Genomic DNA, 21,681 nt, shown 5'->3' on the forward strand with positions numbered 1-21,681 from the left:
GGCCAGTCATTTCCTGCTGGGTTTCCTCGGGACGCCCATACCCGGGGACAAGTTGGTCACAGAGAGATGGCTGTGCTCCCTGAAAACCTGCTCTCTGAAAGCAGAGCTTTGTCTTTTCCTGCTTTATGACCTCAGCTTCGGGGAAGGCTTTGGCTCCTCCAGTGTGGCCCGAAAACTTAGATGATGACGCACGGGGCAGAAGGCAGAGAGTTGCACTCAGTGGCAATGACCTGAGCTGGGTCCAATCCTCAGGCTTGGGGAGGATAAAGCAAATCATCCAGGACCATCCTGCTGATTGGGAAGGAAAGGAAACCAATGGGAACTCCGTGCCAGGCACTGTTGCACACACTGTGTCCCTTGATTCCCTACAACCCTGTGAAATGAGCATTTCCACTTTACAATGTGAAACCCGCAGCTCAGAGAGGGAGAATTGCCCAAAGTCACCCAGACTGTAAGTGATTCACTGGATTCGAACCCTAGGTCTGTTTGACTCTGAGACCCACAGGTGGTTGTTTTGTTGTTGTTTTTTTTCACTGCACCATTCTCTATATCTGAGGACTTGGACTGGGGGTGGGTGGGGCTGGGTGAATCTACGGCTTGGTGGACTCTTGCTAAGAATGTATGGCTAGTCCCATCCATGTCTGATCTTGGTAGGCAGATGAGTTAGGTTATAGAAAATGAATTACATTCCCCAGTGCAGCATCTGGACATGTGTCCCTGTGGTCAACTGGTTTTAGGTGTGGCTTTGATTTCTCAGCAGAAACTATGTTTCTGTGAAATAACGTCATCCTTAAAGTGCTGTGTTTTGCTTGTCATTCGGAGAAGTCTGAACTTCCAGGAGACACACTGCACAAATACGGATGGATTCCCTGCCCAGGAGGAAAGCAGGCAGGGCCCAAGTGACAGAAGGAGCTTGTCCCCAGGTGGAATTTCATTGCTCTGAGCTTCTGGGATCTGACAGGTACTTTGAAGAGCTGGCTTCTTTAGCTGTTAACAGAGATGTCTCTTGTTGAAACATTTGCAGCTGACTTTGTGCTTGAGTGATCACAGGGTTTTTAAATTAGTGCTATTTGGAGGTCAACAGGGTTGCCAGAGCTACATGTTCTGACCCCTGTCTCTAAGGCTCAAGGCAATGACTGATAATTATAATCATGATAATGATAATCATAAACCACTCACTCAGTATTTGCTACGTGCTGGGCAATGTAGTAAGTTCATTTTATATGTACAACAACCCACTGAGGTATGTGTTATTTAGTATTTATCTGACAGCAAATAGCAAAAAGTCCTACTTCAATGGCTTAACCAAATGAGGATTTTATTTTTCTTACAGAATAAGAAGTATAGTAGCAAGTACTTTAAAAGTATAGGGGCCCCATGATACCATCAAGAACCCAGGCTCCTTCTCTTGGGCTTTCTTCCTTATGTTTGCAACATGTTTGGTCTACTTCATGCGTCACAATTGGTTTTTAGTCAGAAAGGCATAAGGGCAAAGTCTAAGTGGCAAAAACTAAACATGTGAATGCAAGCTGAATATGCCCCCTCTAATAAGCTTTCTCAGAAACTCTAACCTCCAATTGCACCTCATTGTCCAGAACTGTGTTGCATGCCCACATCAAGCTGCAAGGGAGTCTGGCAATCCAAGAGTGTTTAAGTGAGCCCCATGATTAGGAAGGAAGAAAGGAGGAATGGATATTGGCTAGGTAACTAGCAGTGCCTAGCTCACGTAGTTAATATTTGTTCAAACTTTATAGATAAGGAAAGTGAACTTAGAGATGTTAAGTGTTTGCCCAAGGTCACCTAGTTAGTGAGCAACAGAGTCTGACCTGAATCTAGGTATGTCTGGCTCTGAAGCCACATACCTGGGAGCTCTGCTGGAACTTGTACTTGGTGCTTGGGATGTTTGGGATGGCGAACAGAGAACTTTTGGGGGCTCTCTTATGGAACAGAAAGGAGGATTGATTTGTGAGCTTCTTGAGAATAGAGTGAAGATCAACATACAAAATATGTGGAAAGGCAGATTGTGGCATACAGTAAGAAAGTGATTTCCGACAATTAATAATTAACTGTTTTATGGGCTGTGTAGCAAACTTGTCCCAGAAACATATGTGTAGAGATTAGATTACTAATAAGAGGAGATCACTGAACTGATTGGACATTTAGGTCTATTGTGAGTTCAAGACTCTGGATCTAGGAAATGGAAGTGGCTGAGACAGAAGTATCAGAATTAGAGGAAGTCCTTCACATTGCGTGTAGAAGTCTCTTGATTTGTCAGACCTAGAGCGACCATACAGTTTCTGGGGCATTTTTTTTTTTAGAGTAAAAGGGAGATTTATTAGTAATTACACTGGGTGAATCATTATAGACCAATTGGAACCTGCAGACACTCCGGGCATAGGCTTCTGATGAATAAAGGAATGGGGAGGCCTGGACAGGTAGTGGCAGAAAGGAGAGACACCCAGTGCCAGATCCATCCACTTCCATAACCTGGACCTTCCAAGGGGCCCTTCTTCACCCACGATGGAGTTTGGTGAGAGGTGTTGAAATCCTACAGGCGGGGACAATGTGTGACTACTAAAAACATGCTCCTGACACAGATCCTTGAGCCCTAGTTTCCTCTAGCATGACTCATTTTTGAGAGACACTAAGCTCAGATAATGCTGTGTTCCTTAGTGAGTCATGGACCTGGCCCATCTTAGGCTGGAAAGGAAACTGGATTTCACATAGTTTGAGGTCTTTCTCCCCTTTGAAAAACTGCTTTTCTGGTTTGCACAGTGACCTTGGGCAAGTCACAACCCCTCTCTCTTGTTTGGCTTTTCCTTAAGTGGAAATAAAATGGAGATAATACCTACATAAAATTAAAAAATGATTCAAGATCTTCCAATGAAAGATGCCGGTGGAGCCAAGTGATATTCTTATTTTTATGACAGTTATTGCAGAGCTGCTTATTGTCCCGTTCCTTCCCATTAGGCCACAGGGCATGGAATAAACACAGGTTTGGCCAGTGGGTGGTAATTGACGATGTTGGCACTGACATGAAGGGAAGGAATTTTCTCTGGCTGTTTCACTATTAACCTCCTCACATCTGGCCTCACTGTGTATTAGTGTGGAAACTGGAGAGCAGTGGCGAGCTTGTCTTGTTATTTCATAGCAGAGGTAGCCTATTCAGGAAACCTTTGAATAATGATGCTATTAAAATATTGTCTTTATTTCTTCCTTAATTCTCTTTTACTCAATAAACATTGATTGAGTGTCTCTGTGTGCCAGGTTCTGTTTCCCAAGCAGATAGCAAGATGCATAATGACAAACATTAAACTCTCTGATGATTGTTGAATCAAGGATTTTGTCAGAGAAGTAGGGATTGGAGCACTGGTCTCCTGCTGCAATCTTGCATCTCTCCCATCTAACCTGATACCTGAGAGACATTTTCTAAACGCAGAACTGCTCTTCTTACCCATGGTATAGAAGAACCTTTAGGACTTGGTTCCTGCTCACCTTTCTGTCTCATCTCTCACCGAGCCCCTTTTAGGACCACCTTCCAGCAATTGGGACTTTTCTACAGGTCCCTGAATATATAGAAATTGTGGTCTCTGTTACAACTACTGAGTGATGTTGTTGTAGCATGAAAGTAAACATAGACAGAATGGAAGTGAATGGGCATGGCTGTGTTAAAATAAAACTTTATTTACAAAACAGGTGGTAGGCTAGATTTGGACCAGGACTATGATTTTTGCTCAAGGCCTTTACTCATGCCTTGTTGTGTTTTCACTTGCCTACATTAAGGACCTCTTCCTCCACCATTTGTCTGGCCATTAACTATTCAATTATTGCCTCAAGGCCTTTCCCTACTACTCTGGGTAGATGGGTGACTCTCACCACTGTATTCTGTACATTCTACCTGCTTGCCCGTGTTTTCTCCCTTAACTTGATTTTAAGTTTATTCCTTTATTCATGCATTCACTGATTGATTTGTTCAACAATATTTAATGAGGGCACAGTATGAGGCAGAGTTGATGACTTTTTCTGTCTTTGTATAACACCTAGTAGAAAGTCTGGCATATTTCCTGTTAAATAAAAGGAAATAGAAATCGATCAAGAACTTCATTGTTAAAGATATATTCATGTCTTTGGTGTAAGTGCCCAAAAGTGGGACTTGTCTTTATTGATTTTGAAACCTGTCCATTGTGAGAAAGGATTTGGTCAATTAGTTGAATAGCATGGTGCCCTCCACCCGCGTGCATCACCCCCTCACCCCCCCCCCCCCGCATTGTCCATCCTCATCCCTTTTCTAAGTCCTCTGGGCCCTGCTTTTTGGTGACTCTGTGTGGCAAGACAAAGAGTTGCAGTATCAACTTCCAAACTCTGGCACGGGCAGGTGACCAGCTCATGTGAATAGGAACTTTACCAACAAAGTGTCAACATAACTCAGTGGGTTTCTTACTTTTTTTACTTGTATACAGAAGGTCTGTTTTGCCCCGTTGCTTTCTGACAGAGCAGGGCTAGCTAGACTCATAAGCTTAAACAGTTCACAGCCCGAGGATATTGAAATCGCTTCCTTGCAGAGTATAAATCTTTTTTTTTTTTTTTTCATCCACAATCTCTGGCTCTTTGAGAGTGATCCTGAGGTAATGTAAAATTGAAGTTTCTTGGTTACTCATATTACAAAGTCATTTCCTAGATTCCGGGAAGCAAAAGTATTTGAAGTAGGGCCCAAGCCATTTTCTTCCATTTACAGTTCATTCTAAATATAAGCAGAAACTTATTAAATTGGTTGTCACCCGTAGAACCAAGATGGCTTCATTCGTTCCAACTTGTTCAGGTGTACATTTTCAGGGGTTGCCAGGAAGGTTCTGTGTTTGTGGTCAGAGGCAGAGAAAAGAAAATGGTTACAGTTGGTTACAAAACAAACACAAAACCTCACAAGGTTTCTCACGTTACAGGAGCAAATAGAAGGAGCCCCAGCTGGGGATTGTGTGTGTTGGGTAAACACTGGAGAATGTTTTGGGTCTCTTCACTTTTTTAAAGAAAAGATAAGAAGCCAGGGTGGGAAGTGGCAGCTGAACAGAGGGTGCAAGGCTGTCGTTCATTAACTCACCCCGACAGGTAATAGAAAATCAAGTCCAGTCCCACGGTGCCCGGCCTTCCCACCGGCGCAGCCGCAGCCGACCTGGCCTGACCTTTCAGACGGATGGACTCCTTTTGTGAGGAAACCACGGTGAGAAGAAATGATGTGCCTGTGTTTCTGAGGAGGAAGGGAGGGAGGAAGGTCATAAACTGACCTTTGGCTACAGCAGAAAAATAAGGCAGTGTTGCTAAATGACTAGGGCCACAAAGGGTAGCAAACACGGCAAGGCCGCAGCGGAGAAAGTGTGGCATTCGTGAGCTAACCCCATTGCAACACTCACGCAATTTGGCGGTAAGGAACTTCTGGCAAGTTCCTCACTCAGTAAGCTGTTGTCAGTGTATTTTGAATGGATTTATAATAGTGTGTGTGTGTGTGTGTGTGTGTGTGTGTGTGTGAGAGAGAGAGAGAGAGAGAGAGAGAGAGAGAGAGAGAGAGAGAGAGAGATTGGTAAATAAGTTTCATAAGTAAATGTGCTGCTTCTCTGACTGAGGCTTAAAATAAAATACTGTCTTCACTCTTGTTTCTGGCATGAACAAATACCTTACATTTGGCAATTCTCATCAAAAGTTAAGTGCTACCACTTGGCAATGTCTATCAGAATTAAAATTCACCTGTCCTTTGACGCTGCACTGATTCATAGTTCTATTCATACATACGTGAAAAAAATATGTTTATGGGAACCAAAGGTTAGAAACCACTATATGTCTGTGAGGAGAGGGATGCGCAAATTTTGGGGCATCCATACAATGAAATACATTGAAACGAAATGAAAGTGGTAAATCTAACTGTATGGATTTATGATAAACCCCACACTATCTTGTTAAGTTTTACTAAGGAACAGAAGACATGCATAGGAAAGGGGGTCACATATGCATGTATGCTTGTGTATATGCAGAATATTTCTAGAAGGATTCCTAAGAAACACAATGCTGGATGCCTCTGTGGAACAGCCTGGGAGACTGGGTTCCAGAGTCGAGAGCAGTCTACTTTCTACTCCATACTGTTTTGCACTGCTTGAAATATTTATTGGCTATAAATCATTTTTCAAGACGAATTTTAATGGAAATGTCACTCTTTCCACTTAATTAGGGTTTTGCTTCTGGTGGTAGCAGTGCCAGTGAAATAGACGGAAATATACGGCCTGATTCATGCCCTAAAAATGGTTTGAAACCATGCAGAAGAAGGAATCTTTCAGGTAAGTGTGTATTTGGGAAGAGCATTTCAGTAACTAATAAATAATAGAGGACATTGACTTGGGATGCTATTTTTATGCTGACAGTTTGGAATCCTAGAGAGCTCCAGAGAAGGCCCAGCGTCTCCCCCAGGATGTCATGGCCTTTCACGAAGGGTCACCCTGACTTACGGCCTGCAAAACCCTTAGTGAGAGCTTTCCACCTTCTCGCATATTCTAATTTCATCGTTCTTAAAGAGTCATCGTTGCCATTTCTCTCTTTGCCTGTGGATGACTGAAGAATGTTTGGGAGCATAAACACCAAGTGACTTATTTACATTAAATAACACCCTGCTCGTTCCCAGGGGCTGACAAACTCAGTGGCCTCTAGAAATCAGTCACATGACAGCTTGGCTTTGGGTGGCAAATGAATAGAAGAGGGGCCCACAGACCGTGAGACCTGCCCCTGACTCAGCTTGCGGGTTTTGAGAGAGAGTACTAGTATATGACAGCACACCCTTCATTTAACCTTCAATAGCCTGTGTTATCTCTCGTAATGTTAGGCTTATTGTTAATTAAAGCTTCATTTGTCTAAGTCTTCTCTCTTCTCAAACTGACTGTAAGCTCTTTACATGCCAGACTTCTGTCTTCATTCATTCGTTTGCTCAGCTAGGGAACAAATATGTCCTGTATGACTACCACGTGTGTATGCTTTGCTAAGCCATAGGGGGTGCCAAGATGAGTAAGACGTATTCCTTACCTTCAAGGCACTCACAGTTCATTGTCCCTTCACAGTCTGACAGTCTTATTCAGAGGTCGCATCTCCCAAGGTTACTGACACAGAAGGTGCTTAAGAAGGTGCTTAATAAATGTTGTTTGATGGAAGAATTGCTCAAGCTCTGAACCCGTGATACTGTGGGTGTGCATTCAATTTTTGCTAATGGACTTTCAGTAAACCACCAGATAATTTCTTGAGACCTCTTCAATGATAACCTTTAGAAATGCAATTTCTATCTTAGATCAGATGTTTCTAGACCTGGGAATGAACTCGTTCAGGGCTGATGTTGACGATAACAATTATTCTGGCCCAAAAACAGCTGGGGCTATAAACTCCGTAGGAAGTAGGCTCACTTCTCACAGGGACCAACAGCCCCACTGACAAAGAGCACAGGAAGAGGGACGGCAGCCCGGGAAGCTAACCTTTCCTCCCAGAGCCTGGACTCCACACGCTTCACTTCATGTAGCGAGCAACCACCCAGAGAATGCAGTGATCTGATGTGGAGAAAAAGAAACGAGCATTTTTGCTAGCCTTCTGGTTAGGAGGTGACAGATATATTTGTTTGTATGTATGCATGTGTTTATAATTTAAAACGAAATATTTACCAAGCACTCTTCTAGGGGCTTGGTGCTTAAAGAGGTATAAGCCATAGTCTGTGCCCCAAGGAGGCAAATGATATAAACAAACACAAAGTGAAATAACCTCATGGAAGTATTATAACAGTAGCCAAGAGTATTTTAGAGCTGGCTGGATCCATAGTGGATCATTTGTTGAACATTTAATTTAGAGTTTCCTAAAATGGTGTGTATGCATCATTGGTGGCATGCAAAGTGTTATATTTGGGTGTTACACAAATATTTTAAAATTTTATTAGGTGTTTATTTTAATATATGTTAGAAAAATTTATAACTACTGGATCAAATCCTTGAATATGTGGATGTTTCATCTTACTGCAAAGTTACATAGGAAAGTGAGACTGATGTAACGATTATCTAATGAAATATATCAAGTGGCCAGGTACAGAGATGTGGTCCAGGCATGTGGTGATGACTCTGCAAGTGTTATTTGAATGATCTGAGTTTGGAAAATGCAGGTCAAGTCCAGTCTCTGGGATGCAGAGAGCTTAAGTGAGTTGTCCACGCTCTGAAGCCAGTAGAGAACATAGAAAAGAACCTAGCCACCTGACTGGCCCTCTGGCCCATATCCTCAGTAACCACTTCCTATTTTGCAGATGAGGAAACTGCAGCCCTGAATAAAAAGTCCTCTCTTTGTGTGCAACGACTCACGCGAGAATCTGAAAGCAAAGTAGAAAGGATGAAGTGGGCCTCATGAAAAATCAAAGTTAATATTTATAGAGTACTTACTATGCATGCCAGCATTGCAAAAATTTCATACATTCTAACTTATGTTAATCCCCAAGCCACTCTGTGAGATGTACTTAGCTATTTCCAGCATTCCTCTTTTCATGAGGAAATTAACAAAGATCAAATAGCTTCCCTAAGATTATAACTTGCAGAGCTGGGATTTGAACCCAGGCAGTTCAGTTGCAGAATGTGTTCCCTTAACCGCCATGCACACAGCTCACCAGTAATAAGTGAAGAGGTGAAAGAGGCAACCTGTCTCCCTAGTGGAACTGGAAACAGTCTGCTCCGACAATGTATGTATTACCCTGTGCCCTCCTGTTTCCAGTTCTCCAATTAGCCCTTTGTCTATTTCGTGGAAGACATAGTTTCTTTAAACCATCACCTTTCAATGTGCAGAAACTCCTGAGAGAAATTAGTGATTATCAAAAACAACACTTTCAGGAGAAAAACTTTTTAGATTACAATGAGGACGATAAAGCAATATCCCAGCCCTAAAGGGAGGAGGGGGAGAGAGTCATGGGAGGTGAATGAAGGGAGGGGTAATTTCTGACATGGTGGGCCAAGAGTGGCATGGGAGAAGGCCCATGCAGGGCCGGCCCAGTGAGCCGCGGGGGGCACACGGTGTTGTGAAAGCCCTGTTTGTGTCCGGAGCTTGGCACTGCACGGGGCACAGAGCAGGTGCTCAAAAGCTTTGTTGAGTGAATGGAAGCCTGGATGGAAACAGAAGCCAAGCAGCGTGAGTACAGTGATTGGAGGTGAGAGGGCACCAAGCAAACACTCGACCTACTTCGTAAGTGCACTCCAGGTAAGCCGGAGGAGAGAGCACTGCTTCCCATTTCCAATCAACAAAAGAGCTGCGAGCAAGCCATTTAACAGCGCTCCCGATGAAACTAGGACACCTTGCTTTGGGGAAAGCCTTTTCGCTGCTGTCACCTCTTGTAGCAGCCCCAGTTCAATCTTCAGGTCTAGTCTTCCTTAGATGACAAGTCCTCATTCTCCCTCCCTCCAGGGTGCCTCAGGGTGGCCCAGGCCATCCAGGCACCACAGCCAGCCCCCTTTGTGCGGCTGTAGATGGGGACCAGCCCATGCGATTTTCTCCACGTCGGAGGGGAGGCGGCAGGTGCTGACAGCTGAGCCATTCCACGCAGCTTTGGGGCAAACAACTGCCGGAATCCAGGGCCGAGTTCGGGTTTGAGGCCAGAAAATACTTCCAAAAGCTGTGCGGAGAGACCTGGAGGGGCTGCGCATGCATTACATAAGCTGGGTGTTAGCAGCGCCCCGCTGATGCACAGAGCCCCGAGTTGCGCAACTCTTACGCAGAAGCACTCGCTAAGTGTTGCAACATGACTCCACATCCTTATCAAAATGTGAAACAGCCACCAGCACACACTTAGAAACGCTAAAGCTCTCCCGCCAGGTGGTGACGGCTGCTGATCCGGCTGACAGGAGAGCAGCGGCACAGGGGGCATGACTGACTGTAGCTCTTGGCCCAGGAAGCTGAACACTCAGTACCTTGTACCCCACTAGCCTTGGGCAGCGCGGGACTCTGATAAAATGTACTTTTTTTGGGTGTTTGTTTTTCCTGGCAATCTCATTTTGGGTTATAAATGGCTCATTATTTCCATCCCATAGATTTCTTTCTTGCCGCTATTATGTTCTCTCCTTGCTTTCTGAAATAACCAAAGGTTGGTAAAATCATCACTGACGAAACCTGTGTGCTCTGACCTTGAGCAGAGGCCGAGTTGCCACATCGCCCTTGCCATCTGCGGTTGCTGCCACGTGGGAGGGGCTGGCTGGAAAGGCCCCCCGAAAGCGGGGCGGGGTGAGGGGGTGCCAGGAGGTGGCAGGATGTTCACACACTGCGGCCCGCAACCTTTTCAGAGGACTGTTAGGTAATCACCAGAGGTCAGAAAGTTGGAACAGCATTCTCCCCCGGACAGGTCATTTTCCCTGCAGGACAGCTTGGAGGCAAATTTTATTAAGTATCAAGTAGCTGATCCAGAGCAGTATAAATAGCGAGAGAGCATATGACTAACCCAGAATTGAATGTGGCTAAACCCCAGGCCAAATGTGTGTAAGGTGTTTACTGTCATCAGCACCTGAACAGAGATGTTTGCCCAGGAACCATCCAGGAAAGGTGTGGAACCATAGAAATGGAGTTACTGTTCTGGCTGGTGTGGCTCAGTTGGTTGAGTGCTGTTCCACGCACCAAAAGGTCACCGGTTTGATTCCCAGTCAGGGCACATGCCTGGGTTGCAGGCTCCATCCCCAGTGGGGGAGCGTGCAGGAGGCAGCTGATTGATGTATCTCTCTCACATTGATATTTCTCTCTCTCTCTCTCTCTCAAAACAAAACAAAACCTATTAAAAAAACTCAAATCTTTAAAAAAAGAGAAGAAATGGATTTATTAAGGTTCGGTTTAGTCCTAGAAAACTGATTGTATCCCTACTTTGAAAGCTTGCTGACCACATAGTTCCCAGGAAAGAGGCCGTTGGCTAGGCCAGATGTGCTTAAGTGTCATCTTACCTAATAAAAGAGAAACATGCAAATTAACCATCACTCTGCTATGCCCACAGCCAATCAGAGTGGGTATGCAAATTAACCAAACAAAGATGGAGGTTAATTTGCATATGCAGGCTCAGAGCAGTGTGAAGCCTGCTATGAGGGGAAGGGGGCGGCGGAGGGAGCTACTGGAGTGGTGCTCCAGACAGAAGCGAGGACTTGCTGGCTCCGGGCGGCCCGGGAGCGGGGACTTGCTGGCTCCCAGGTGGCTGGGGAGCAGGGACTTGCCAGCTCCTGGGCGGCTGGGAGTGAAGCCAGGGGAAGGAAGGCCTATTCTTGCACGAATATCATGCAACGGGCCTCTAGTTTAGAAATAAAGACTGAATCTTATAGTTCATCCAGGTAAGAGCTCGGGAAAAAGCATGGATGCATGGTTTATAGCGGGAAGAACTGTAAGCAGTCATAATCAGGCAAAAGGAACCTCCCAAACTGAATTTTTCAGGGAAACATGGAGGGAATTTAAATCCGGGCCTGTTTTCTCCCGTTGTTCCCTGTCTTTATTTTAGAATGCAGCACGGTGTAAACCGTGCTTTACTGAGGTTGATCAGGCCACAGACCACTGAGTTATGAGGGGCCTTCAAGCTTTCCCAGGCCAGTTTTCTAAACCAGTGGCTTCCTCAGTGGCTAAAGACTGCATTTTCCAGCCTCCCTTACAGTAGGGTTGGCCAGTGAGACCTTAGGAGATGTTATTGGATGGGTAATATTGCCAGATAAAATATGGTCTGCCCAGTTAATTTTTACTTTCAGATAAACAACTCATCATTTTTAATATAAGTATGTCCCATGTAATATATTATCATTTTTATTTCCAAATCTGGCAACCCTATGGGTGGAGCTTCTGGGAAACAAGATAGGATACTCCTTTTGCTCCCTGCCCCCGCCCCTCCCCTTTCCTCTTCCTTCCTGGGACATTGATGGAATAGCTGGGATTTCAGCAACCATTTTGGATCATGAGGTTAGGATGGCAGAAGAGGACAGAATACTTGGATCCCTAATAACCACATACCTTCTGACTTTATGTGTGAGAATAAACCACTGATTTGCTTTGGCCACTAATAGTAGCTCTGTTAATTGTATTCAATTACTATTCCTATTTGATGTAGCCATAGTAAAAAGTGCACTGTTATTTTTTATGTGAAGTCTGTTTACCATCTTTACCTTTGCCTCTTATATAACATAAACCACTTTTTTACTTACTATATTTTTGAAGAACCCCCAAGAAGAATGGATGGTGTTACCTATAGCCTTTGAAATGACAGCCCATAGCATGAGTTTCTACGCAGCATTATTGCCTAACTATTTTGCAAATAGCATTTAGGCATTTTGAGTAATTGCTTCAGGTAGTTAATAATAACATTTCTGAAGCAGAATAGTTCGTATCTCTGCACAAAGATTTGGCCTGAAAACTCAAGTCCCATGAAATGATGCTCCAAAACTCCAGAACCACATTTTAAAACAGTAAAAATCATGTTTGAGTTTTGATGTTCTGCTTTATGAAAGTTTCCTTTCATATTGTTTAAGTCTTCATTCATCTTTATATTGACCAATTCCCTTTATGCTGTAAAGATTAGCTAAGGATAGTTATGAGAACTGGTAAAGCTGATTTGCAAAGCTCCAGCCATAATTCAGTAATCATGGAAATCAAACTCCTCAGCCCTGTTAGCAAATCAGCTGCTTTGCATGTCCACTGTGAGGCATTCTGGGAAATGGAGGGAGTCATAGAACTAGCCTCTTTACACATCAGCCCAAGCGAACTAGCTTAGTTTGCTAGTTATGCAGAGGGGGAAAAAAAAAGTTCCCTGGGCTGTGAACTACATAAATACTTGCCCTTCCTTTTGCAGTGGAATCTTTCGAAGGTTAAGTAATAGTAAATAATCAACTAAGATTTCTCAGATTGGCTGCGTTCACCTTTCTCTGAAAGAATTTTTCCCTGTGAGGACGAAGCAACTTTGGAATGAGAGAAGTATTTCCTTTTCAGCCTCCTTGCTTCAGACATTCAGAGAACAAGATCAAGCCTGGCCTGACTAGCAGGGCTGCCTGGGGCAGGCAACTAGACTTGCCATGTGGGGAGGGGAGGTAAGTTAGAATTTAACAGAAGAGGGAGGGTGAGGGGGAGGAGGAGAAAACTCCCATTCCATTTTGTAAGTTTCTGCACGGGTCCATCAGCAAGAAAAAGGCAAGCAGTGCCTTCCTCCATCACAGGAGTAAAGAAAGTCAGGAGTCTTTCTTTAATAATGTTAAAAAGGAACAAGCAACACAAGTAATACACAAATGGAGAGAGGAAAACGTAGAAAATCTGGCCTTGATGTCTGCTGACAGGTCGTGATGTTATGATGGTTAGCTCAGAAGCGATGACAGATAAGTTCATTTGTATGCATCTATGTTACAGATGCAAATAAAAATTGGACTGATATGAGCTGGGGAAAAAAAATATCCAAAGTGAATTTGTATTATTTACACAATGTTAAAGGAGAGGAACTTATTTCTTTTGGCCAGGGTTCATTGGTTTATATTTTGTCCAGGGTCCACTGGTTATGTTTATATTGACTATCCATTCAGCAAACATTTATTGAGCACCTACTATGTGCCAGGCACTGTGCTAGGTGCTGGAAATGCACCTAGTATTATAGTGCTGACAGCATAAAGGATAAAAATGCCTTTGAACTTCACAAGTAGGTTAGAATTTTACATGGCCCCTCCATTCCCTACTCTCAACAGAGCACAACCAGAGCCAGCCACCTGCCTTGTACTGTGATCTCTTAAGACCATAACAATTGCTGTTCAAAACGAGTGTGTATAAAACATTGGTAATGTTTTGTTAAAAAGCCTTATTATAAGCCCTGTAGTGAAAACTAGAAAACCTTTTAATATTAGAAATATTTTCTCTGCTGCTAATTAATAACAACTCTGGACAAATTCTTTAATTGCTCTGGGACTAAGTTTAAATATTTTTAAAATGAGGTAGTAGTTTGACTTAATGACCCTGAGTTTGGGATAAGCAGTAAGAGGAGGTTAAGAGGTAGACAGCCACTTACTAGCCACTCATCTACTGTAGGAGCTCAGGGTAGTTACATAAACTGCTTAAAGGGTGAGGGGGAGGAGGAGAAAACTCCCATTCCATTTTGTAAGTTTCTGCACGGGTCCATCAGCAAGAAAAAGGCAAGCAGTGCCTTCCTCCATCACAGGAGTAAAGAAAGTCAGGAGTCTTTCGTCTATTTCCTTACCTGAGAAATGGGGATAATGTGATATTTGTTGTGAGGATGAAATGGATTAATGGGTAATGCGACTAGTTCAACACAGGGCATAGTAGAAATCTACCCAGTGAATACAGTTATTCTTAGCTTACTCTAAAATTATTTGAGTCTTTGGTATGTTTGTATTCCTGCCTCTGTCTCTATGTATCTATCATCTATCATCACTGATCTCTTATTAAGTCATTAATTGAGGGATCTCAACATATTGGGGCACAAACAGGTAATGGGTTCTTTTTTTTTCTTTCAAATCAGTACTTTCCTTGGTGCTGTGTAATCCCCTTTAACATCCCTCAGCAACATCTAGGGCAGAGTGTAGAAATTTGCAGCTTTTAAAAGCTAGGTTCATGCAGTTTGAAACTTATTCTGGTTCACAGCTCTCCTCCCTTCACCCTCTCCCAGGCTCTGGCTTCTCTCGGGTGGGGGCAGGAGGCAGAGGTTCTCTGTGGTTCTCTCACCACTGTGGGTGCTGTGTCTTGGACTAACACTCTGTCTGGCATGTTGGTGCCCCTGTGTGGTAGGCGCCAAAGGCTGGTGGCACATGTTGTATCTTTGGAGTCGCTGTGAAGCTCCTGACCACATAGTTCAGTGACCTGGAAGACCTGGGCCTGGGTAGACTTCCTCTACCTCCTCAGCTCCTGCCCTGGCTGTCACCCTCCAGCCTGTTACCTATGGCTCTACCTCTCTAGCATCCAGTGGGTGTATCTATGCTTATGTGTAATTTCATTGATATTTGAACTGTGTTCCAAGAATGCAATGTTTGCCTTTTAGATGCTCAGAGCTCCCATGGATGTCTACTACTGGTTGAGATATAGTTATAATAAAACTAGAGGCCAGGTGCATGAAATTCATGCACGGGAGTGGGGTACCTCAGCCCAGCCTGCACCCTCTCCAATCCGGGAGCCCTCAGGGGATGTCCTACTGATGGCTTAGGAGGCGACCGGGCTGATCAGGGGAAGGCGCCACCCCCATAACTCCACTGCTGCCTCCATTGCTGGCTTCCACAACCGCCAAGGTGTTTTCATCAACACGGATTCCAGTCCCTCACCACAAAAAAATGACAACTCTCTTTAGGTATTTTCAAGATGTCTCTTTCATAGGATATGACCTCTCTTCCTTCCTTCCTTCCTTCCTTCCTTCCTTCCTTCCTTCCTTCCTTCCTTCCTTCCTTCCTTCCTTCCTTCCTTCCTTCCTTTCCTCACCTGAGGATATTTTTCCATTTATTTTTAGAGAGCATGGAAGAGAGAGGGAAAGACAGAGAGAAACATCAATGTGAGAGGGACACTTTGATTGGTTGCCTCCTGCATAAGCCCTGACCTGGGCCCCAGTCAGGAAGGAGCCTGCAACCTAGGCATGTGCCCTTGACCAGAATCGAACCCGGACCCTGCGGTCGGCAAGCCGAGGCTCTATCCACTGAGCCAAACTGGCTAGGGCAGGATATGACATTTCTTAGCCCCTCCAGCAGCGGACCTTCAGTTTTTTCCTCCAGGAGTGAGGTGGAAAAATCCTAGATCACCTTCTTGGATTCTTATTACCCAAGTTACCAAGAACACTGAGAGTGACGTACAGGGAGCTTAGCCAATGAGCGGTCAGAAAAGGTGTTTCCTCTGCAGCTCACGTGCAGAGGCGGGACTGCCGGTGTGCGCGGCTGGCAGGCCCTGTTCTCTGTGGGTCTGCTCACTGCCACAGCGGCTGGCAGGCCCTGTTCTCTGTGGGTCTGCTCACTGCCACAGCGGCTGGCAGGCCCGGTTGTCTGCAGACCTGCGCCATCGGTGGCTTGCCTTACCACGCATGCAGTCCCCTCCCACCCACCTGCATGCGCAGCCTTCTCCTGAGCAGTCATGATGTTATGGCATCCTGGCTAATTTGCATATCACCTCTTTATATACATCAATAATGGCATGAGGGGCTACATCATCGTCTCGCTTTAATCCCAAAAAATTATTTGTATTTTCATTAGTTCAGATTCAATCTCCTTTATTCAACACAAGTAATCTCTTTGTGTATATTTAATATGTTATTATATATAATTTTATGTAATACACTTTATATTATATATGATATACTTCTGTCAGAGAAGGAACTCTTTCCCTTAACAAGTTTTAATTGAAAATACTCTTATCGACTACACATATATTAATATGTTTACTATGTTATTACATAGAATATGTTTTAATATTTCTATATATGTCATATTTAAATATATATTTACATATCAATAAGGTCACTTTCATTCAAATTTGTTAAAGGAAAGACTTTCTGCTCTGACAGAGGTAAGAATCTAGCTGTTCATCTCATAGTATCTGTATTTTAAATTTATGTCCCAAAACAATGATGTATCCATTTCTTTCTGAGAGTATTAATACATCCATAAATTATCTGGTGTTTTAAAAAAGTTTCAAAAAATTATGACATAACTTACATAAGATACATGAATTTTAAGTGTTCATTTTAATGATTTTACACACAGGGTGGGAGCAAAAGTAGGTTTACAGTAGCTCATATGGAAAACAATGCAATAATAAATAAATAATTATAAAAGAATAAACTTTGTGTTTTACATAATCACAACAGGATGAGCTATTGGTTTGCCACTTTTGTTCCTTCTCACTTGGAACCTTCTCAGGAGACTTAGGAATTGTGTCTCAAAAATGCCTGCCTGAGTCTGGCCCATATGGCTCAGTGGTTGAGCCTTGACCCATAAATTAAGAGGTCACCAGTTCAATTCCTGGTCAGGACACATGCCTGAATTGCGGCTCAATCCCCAATAGAGGGTGTGCAGCAGGCAGCCGATCGATGTTTCTCTGTCATTGATGTCCCTGTCTCTCTATCCTTCTCCATTCCTCTCACTCTAGAATCAGTAAAAACCTATTTTAAAAAAGCCTGCCTGAAAGACAAAAGAGGGACCTATGTATCATTAGCTTCTGTCTTCAAGGTGGTCCCATAGCACTACTTCTGGGTTATAATGTGTTAGTGCCAAAGAGTTTTTCCTAAGTACACTGCATCTTGCATAAGAGAAGACCTGGAGCAGAATGAAAGAGGTGAAGGGGGCCCCAATAAATACTATCAGACTATCAGATTACACCCATGGGAACCTGGACAAAGACCACATGGAACTCAATGCCACAGCAGTGGCTGCAGCAGGAGGTGGGGTTGAGAGAATGTGAAGTGGTGCGTGACCTGTATCTCGGTATACACATACCGAGAATGTTTTGGTATGTAGACCCAGACTGGGAAACAGTTTTCCAGTAACATGCCTCTTCTTGTAGCAGAGATTTCCACCCGAACTCAGGCCTATTCTGCTGCTGGAGTTCATGCCCAGGCATGTTTGCCCAATTAATGGAGTCTATTTACGTGCATCAATATGCATGAGTGCTTTGCTCTTTTCCTGAAGGAAGGGAAAGGGAGTTTTAAGTAAAGGAGCCTTAAAAGAGATATGGGAGAAATGGAGAGAACCATATGGTAGCTATCCTGTGACAAGGTTTAAACTCTATAGAAAAAGGGGATCAGGCAGAAAGGGCGGGATCTCATTTAGGAGGGACTCAATACCTTGATACCTGGCAGTACAAACTCTTTCAAGGCCCTGGGTACAAAGTGTAATAAAGAAGTAAGAGAGTTGGGCTTTCTTTCCACTCCTGCATGGTTCCATTGGGTAGATCAAATGTTCATAATGCAATAAACATATATGGTGTTCCATGTGACCTGGTTATCCTGCACATTTAGAGACAAAGTTTTTTAAAATTATCCTTATTGTTGAAAGTATTACAGATGTCCCCCTTTTATCACCATTGACCCCTTTTACCCCACTTTCCACCCCTTGTCTCCAGGCCTTCACTACACTATTGTCTGTGTCCATGGGTTATGCATATAAGTTCTTTGGTTAATCTCTTCTAACCCTTCCCTCCACCCCTTCCCTCTGGGATTTGTTAGTCTATTCCATACTCGGAGACAGAAAGTTTTTATTAGGGATGTTAGTAGCTGTCATAATTGGAGATCGGCCAGTGTGAGGTGGGACTCAACATGTGAACCAGCCTCCAGAGATAGCACAGGGGATCCCAACCAGGGCGATAGGAAGAAGGCTTGGCAAGTGAGCAGAGTTTAGTTTCCAGCTGCAGATAGCTCTACTACTCAGTGAAAGAGTAGCAGCCTAGTCATGGGAACTTGGGGAGGGGGTTATACCAGGAGAGAATAAAGTAATAATCCAAGCCCAGAAGAAATAGCATTAGGAGTAGGAATCCAAGACTCGGTTCAGGAAGGTATGAGGAAGAGCCAAGTAGAGTCCAAATAGATGTAATTATAAAATAACTAGGGATAAATCCAGTTACTGGAAATAGCCTCGAGAGTGACTGGCCTAAGACTCCATTTAGTTCTTCTTCCTGAAATATGTCTGAAAGACCAGAGGGATATGACGAGGCTGTTTATTAGCTAAACAGGCAAGTGGGCAACAGGGACAGCGAATCAAGTGGGTTTCCACTGTTGAATGATCAGTAAGCTGCGGTGTCTGAATCCGCTAACAAGGAAGCAGGCCGCAAATAATTAAAGCCTGTTTGCAACAGGCCTTATAAGAGATGACTCCTGTTGTTTTCATCTGTCTGGACCCCTTCTCCTCTTCTTCTGCCAACAGAACTGGATTTTAATGAGGACACCTAACTTTCCAGAGAAGTGAGCATGTGACCTAAGCCCAGCCAATCCGAGTGTTTCCTTCCTTGGCTTGGGGACAGGCAGGAAACCAAGAAAGACCAATCAGATTCTTCATTGAGGTTTGCTACTTAGGTGCCTAGGAAGGGAAGAGAGCCCTCACTTAGCCTTGAGGTCATAAGCTGTAAAGATGATGGAGTGTGGAGTTGCTTTCTGGCAGCTTTCCTGGATGAATAGGGAAAGCCATCTGCAGTAAGAGACAATGAGTCCAAATGAAGAGATAGTCAGAAATGAAGAGAGATGAGAGGAAGTAGAGAGAGACAGGGTCCTAAGGACATTACTTGGGCTCTGAATCCAGCCATGACTGAAGCAAAAGCATCCTTGCTCTACCATGAGCCAGTAAGTTCTCTTTACTCAAGCCAATTTCATTTGGGGCTTTATCACTTACCATGTAAGGAAATCAGATCAATACATTTGTTTATTTACTGCTTCACCAGCAGTACATATCTGTTGTCTCCATTCATAGAGAGCATGAAATATAAAGTTAGGACTGAAAATACTTGCTAAAGTCTGGCCTCCTTTGTGCTTCAGGAGGACACATGACCACTTGGGAGAGCAGATAGTCAATACTTCCTGTCTGGCAAAATTTCAACGATATCAGAACCATGTCATTGTCTGGCACTGCTTTTGACATATGTTTGTTCTCTGGAGCTCACTTTTCCCTCTTTGCGCATGGTCTTCCCTGACTGTGGATGGAATCCTGAGCCCTTTCTTTTTGCCAAGGAGTTTCAAACCTAGAACTCAAACCCTGACTTTTCTCCTAAAACTAGATACATGCTTTTAATTTCTATTTGTGGGTTCAATGATCAGCTCACACTCAACAAGTCTAAAACAGAACTCAGCAATCTCCTGGTGCTGATGGCATCCCCAATGTGCCAGTCATCTGCCCCTAATAGTTGTGAAATTATTTGGGCTGCCTTTCTTCTCCTACCTCCATGTGCACTGAGTCATGGAGAAAATCCCTTTCCTTCATGATGTCTGTATGCACCAGGAGCTGTGTGAAATGCTGCTGGTAGAACCAAAATCAAGATGTGGTCCCTGACTTGATGAGTTTGCGTTTTATAGGTGGAGCCATCCAAGTGCCCTAACAGCTCAGCAGAGAAAGGACCATGGGAGCCTGACTGAAGGCAGAGTTCACGTCTCTTATTGGGGATCAGGGAAGTCATGGAAGAATTTCCACTGTCTTTGAAGGGAGAAGATCATTGTGAAAAACTGATTGAAGTGTTCTTGAAATGATGACTTTGGTTTGCTGGCCCATTGGGGAAAAGCCCTGGGAAAAGCAGTGGGAACCTATATTGAGGTCAACACTGCGCATGGTGTATACAAAAGCCAGTCACAGCCCCATTTGGTCTTGTTTTCTCATGTTCTGGAGCTATAAAATGGAAACACCAGCCTTTCCAGCTTCCCTTGCATGACCAACTTCGGCCAAAGAGAGTAAAGAAGATGTAACCTGGTGGATGTCATGGGAAAGCATTTATAAAGTGGACATGGTGTGCTGGCATGCTTACCTTGGGCTTCCTCTTCTCCCCCTTCTTCCTACTTAGGAACACACATGATTACTTATGTATAGCAGCCATCCTGGACCATGAAACCACCAAGGATGAGGACGTGTTTGTGGGATAGAAGAGGAGAAAGGCGGAAAGATCCTGACATCACCTGGCTACTGTGACATCCAGGACTGCTTTCCCCCAAATGCCTTGGATGTGACAAAAGAATCCGTGTTTGAGTAAAAATCACTGTTCGTCAGATTTTCTGCTGCTTGCAGCTAAATAAAATGTTAACCAATAAAGCCACATGTTAGAAATACTGAATTCCACTCTAGAGAAATGGAAGTTTATTCTATAAGCACAGAAGATGCAGAAAGCTCTTTACATATAAGTTAGGGAGATGCCATTATCAGAAAACCCTCTCCTTTTGCCCTTCCAAGTTCAGGTCCATCTCCCTCTATTGATGGAAGCTTCTGACTCTGGTCTTGGCCACCTTATCCTCCCTCACTGTTGGGCAATGGTCAAGTATAGCTTAGTGACATGGATTGGTACTAATTCTTTATAGATTTATGTTATGCATTCCAATAGAACTATAAGTGCCTTGTAGGTAATTGGCCATGTTTTATACTTTCTCTTTCTTTCCAAGTGTCTGGGCTGGAAAGAATGACATAGTAGGCTGGTGCTCAGGCACTGGGGTCTTGGGTTTGAATCCTATCTCTATCACAAAATATTTGTAGATCTTAGGCACATTTTTATTCTCTCTAGGCCTCAGTTTCATCATTTGGGGAACAGAGATTGATAGTAGAACTTGTCTCACAGGATTATTGTGATTCAAATGAAGTATTTTTTTAATGAATTCCTTCAAATCGGGTTAGTTACCATTACATATGTAACAGATGGAGAGCATTAATGACTATTCTGTATCCATGTGCTTTCCAATGTGACTTTGCAGCTCTTCCCATCATGAAGTGGACTCCATTCTCACCCTTGAATCTGGCTGGCCTTATGACATTCTTTGGCCAATAGAATGTGACAGATGTGGTACTGTGCTAATTCTCCATCTGGTCCTCAAAAGGCCAGGCACATTTCCCTTCTCTCAGGACCTCGCCTTTGCCATGGAAAGGTATTGGAGGATGAGTGACCTTGTGGAGTAGGACAGAATCTTCCCAGTGGAGGCGTTTATAAACCAGCCAATCTGCTAGTTGTCTACAGTGAATCCAGCTAGATCAGAAAAACCTACTCAGG

General features: G+C 43.8%; 1 long non-coding RNA gene across 1 annotated transcript; it reads left to right on the forward strand.

Annotated features, from left to right (window-relative positions):
* The first annotated feature begins 344 nt into the window (after window positions 1–344).
* On the forward strand, window positions 345–20,738 carry LOC114232316 (uncharacterized). The gene is made up of 4 exons (XR_008556698.1): window positions 345–451; window positions 5,104–5,215; window positions 6,215–6,320; window positions 20,015–20,738. It is a non-coding gene; the product is annotated as an uncharacterized LOC114232316 (long non-coding RNA).
* The last annotated feature ends 943 nt before the right edge of the window (window positions 20,739–21,681 follow it).

The sequence above is a fragment of the Eptesicus fuscus genome, chromosome 7, assembly GCF_027574615.1.
Source record: "Eptesicus fuscus isolate TK198812 chromosome 7, DD_ASM_mEF_20220401, whole genome shotgun sequence".
NCBI lineage: Eukaryota > Metazoa > Chordata > Mammalia > Chiroptera > Vespertilionidae > Eptesicus > Eptesicus fuscus.